At 47.4% G+C, this 3,932-nt stretch overlaps 1 pseudogene; it reads right to left on the reverse strand.

Moving 5' to 3' along the window:
- Positions 1–273: 273 nt before the first annotated feature.
- Positions 274–3,932, reverse strand: part of LOC130377360 (carbonic anhydrase 1-like) — a 3,835-nt pseudogene continuing 176 nt past the window's right edge.

Raw genomic sequence — 3,932 nt, forward strand, 5'->3', positions numbered from 1 at the left:
TGTTCCTAGGAGATGAATTACGCTCTGGGCACGATCTCTGTTGGTTGGGAATCTAAATGTCCATTCTTAAGCGGCGGGGGATGCTATGTGTTCGATTAACACGCTCGGGCGGGGGTTAGGGATGGGGGTAGCGGTGGCAGTGGCTTTTATCTTTTTCTATTCAGCTCGTCCTTTCTGGTCATGGGCCGACCTGCTTTGTGTTCCACTCTGAAGAAGTAGGAGGGGGGGGGAGCAGGGGGGGACGCGGGTGAGGACGGAGGAGGGTGGGGGGTCTTATTTGAAGGAGGCCTTCACGGCCGGCCCTTCAGGGGCTGGGGGGGCGGTAGTTGTCCACCATGCAGCAGGCGGCCTCGCCCACAGCCGCTGAACTGAGCGCTCTGAAAGCTGGCCATCCTGTGGAACGAGAGAGGGAAGAGGAGGAGGAGCAAGAAGAGGGTGGTTTAGACACCGTCACCTCATTGGCTACTGTCCTAATGGGGCCAATGCTAACAGGGCTAACAGTGACCAGGCCGTATGAATGTCAGTCGGAGGGTTCCCGGTTCGAACCCCAATATCCAATATATCATGTAGGCATGCTTCACCAAATCTATCCCGCCAACTCCTTGGTGATAGTATCTTTAAGCTCACTTTAAGTGTCCTTGGGTAAGACTCCTGCTAACTGACGAAAAGGGTTGTGAGTGGTTGCTTGTTGGAATTAAATAATGGGCCCTGTTTAGTTGATGGATAGGGGAAGGAAGGTTGGCTGTGGTTCTACAAGTGCTGAAATGGACGGAAATCGAACTGGAAGGAAGTGAAACTAAAACTGCGATCTCTAAGCAAGCGTGTTACAAATAGCTCCCGGCTGGTTGGAAATGGCTGATCATTTCAGGTCTTTCAAATGCAACCACAAGACCACCAATCTATTGGACAATCCCTGATCTCCTGCAAGATTCAATATATTGACAGCTAATATCAATGAAATGATAGTTGTAATCCTTGATCATACATGGAAATATGAATAACTGATAATATTGAAATGGACACTTCCGAATGAAATGATGATAATCTCAACTTGTTGGGAACTGGAACGACTTGTTTTTTGCAATGTGCCAAAGTTGTGTCCACACTGCACCTGTTTACTATGAAGACAAACAATCCCTGTCTACTGGTCACATGACCTCCATATCCCAACAATCCCACTAGAGGAAGTGGAGGTCAATTGAACTGAGGGTGATATGGTAAATATTTAGATGTTTAAGCTTAGCAGAAAACCCCAACAGCTGTGATTCTGCACTCATTGTGTGAGGCAAGTGCCCCCTTCTTGTGCAGTCTGGCGACATTCCCCTGCTACATAACTCAAGGTACAACATACAAACAAACAGCTTACTTTACAGTAAACTTAGGAAAGTCTCACAGAGGCGTTCTAAATAAATTTATGAACATCTGTTCATAAATAAATGTTAAAAAAGTGTGGTCACACGTAAAAACCCTCACTTATGACCGCAATCAAACTCCAGTCCTCATCATAGCCAGTCTAGATCAGCTCCCCTGATACGCTCGGTCATAGTCACACAAGGATGAGTGCTGTTTCTGTCCTAACTCCTCCACAATGAGAGTCTTCTTCTCTGGGCTTGGATTGGGTTTCCCCAGGTGAAAACCTGGATGCGCGCCGGACAATCCTCTCCTTGATTCAGGTTGTAATGGCGAGAATAATAAGAGGTGGGCATCGATATTATCAGCACGCTGTGCTTGGGCCCTGCCTGTGTGAGTGTGAGCTGCCCCCTCTCTCTTATCCCATCTACGGCAAATAGCCTCTGGACTGGCCAGCAGGGGGTGGTAGGTGGGTTTACCTGGGCAGGGCTGACGGAGATGGTCTCCTTGCAGACGATCCAGGTCACGCTCTCCAGCAGAGGGGGTGTGGTCAGGGAGCCGTCGTAGGTCCAATAGTCGAGGCAACCGGGCAGAAGGGTTGTGGGGTCGAAGCCGGGGAAGGTGGTCTGGGTGCCCTGAGAGGGAAAGCGGCGGGAGAAAAGTGAGCAGGGGGGGTGGTCGTGGTCGGAGGACGGGACACGTAAATGAAGGAGGAAGGGAGCTAGGTGGGATGAAGAGCAAGCGAGTCTTACTTTGGTCTTGATGGCGTCGAAGGTGTCCAGGACCTTCTGGAGCTGTGCGTTCTGAGCCCCGATCTGCAAAAAAACAAACATTTTACGATAAGCTAAAGTAATACTCTCAGGCAGCTGGAACAGGAAATGAAGATGTCTGATAATGGTCGGAGATGTCGTAAGTTGGGTTTTCCATATTGCTGCAATAAAAATAGTACTATAAGATAAGTGGAGGGGATAAGGGGGCAGGATAATGAACAGACCGATTGTTCCACTCCCAGCCAAAATGTCTGGGTTGAATCCACCCTCCATGACCACCAATTACATGTAAGCATCTTTCCTAGCATCCTACATGTTAGCATCCCTTACCCCCACCTGCTCATTATAGAATATATTGAATATCAAAGTCTGCGAGATGACTTAGAAGAGTAAGAGTTAATAATCCTATAATTATGGTATCCAGACAGTATCCTTACCTTATTCATGCACATGAATTTGCACAACACAACTACAACTAGCACCGACAAGAGCACATTAATGCTCACATCTTTGGAACACATTTATTATTGCGTTGGGGTACTGACCTTCAGGAATACTCCGACCACAGCAAGGCCATCAGACTTGCTGGCGGCTTCTCCAAAGCTGGGGTACTTGGTGTTCCAGTGCACCAGGTGGAGCTGGGAAACGGAGGGACAAAAGGCACCGGTAACTCGATTATTCACAAAGCACCGGCCGGGATTCTTTGGGCTTCAGGGGACCTTTGTGCTGTGCTTGGAGCCCATCAGAAGGGTTCACGCCTGGGGAGGTACATTCACTAGGAGACTGCAGGGGTGTGGAGGGCTGGGAGACTTTTCACTCAGGCTCAGGATTTGTACTAGAGTAAATTAATCAAAGCAACGCGCAAACGGGTCAAAACTGAGACCTTTTGTACTCTGCTTGATTAATTCACTTCCATTATGAAGGTTTCTAAGTTAAGAATGTTTTCAATTCAAAGCAAATATTTGAAACTTTACTCTGTGCCATCATGGTTCCTTTTTCTAATCTATTATCCACATTACTGATTGATTTATGTAATTGCAGCCAAACAAACAAATGACTAGCTAGGTAACTCATTCAAACTAATAAAGACATTAAATTCATTAAGTACTAGTTTACTAGAACGCTTTGAAGACACAAAACCGCAATGCAGAAGGATTTTGCATATGTTGCATTATTGATGGTTTCGGGATTTTCTTTATTTGGGAATGTATTGGTTTATCAGGTATAGTTTGTTTTTTAGTGGGTCCAGTAGGTGGTGGTTTATTATGGCCAATGTGGTGGTTTACTGGGCCTAATATGTAGTGGTTTATGGGGGCGTGTTGGTTAACTGGGCCTAATATGTAGTGGTTTTTGGGGCCTATGTGGTGGTTTTCTGAGTCCAGTACATGGTGGTTTATGGGGGCCTATGTGGTGGTTTTTGGGTCCAGTACATGGTGGTTTATGGGGGCCTATGTGGTGGTTTTCTGGGTCCAGTATATGGTGGTTTATGGGGGCCTATGTGGTGGTTTCTGGGTCCAGTATATGGTGGTTTATGGGGGCCTATGTGGTGGTTTTCTGGGTCCAGTACATGGTGGTTTATGGGGGCCTATTTGGTGGTTTTCTGGGTCCAGTATATGGTGGTTTATGGGGGTCTATGTGGTGGTTAACTGGGTCCAGTATATGGTGGTTTATGGGTCCAATGTGGTGGTTAACTGGGTCCAGTACATGGTGGTTTATGGGGGCCTATGTGGTGGTTTTCTGGGTCCAGTACATGGTGGTTTTTGGGGTCCTTACCTCTGCGGCGTACTTGGTCCCGCTGATGGTGTGCTCGGA

The sequence above is a fragment of the Gadus chalcogrammus genome, chromosome 23, assembly GCF_026213295.1.
Source record: "Gadus chalcogrammus isolate NIFS_2021 chromosome 23, NIFS_Gcha_1.0, whole genome shotgun sequence".
NCBI classification, from domain to species: Eukaryota; Metazoa; Chordata; class Actinopteri; order Gadiformes; family Gadidae; genus Gadus; species Gadus chalcogrammus.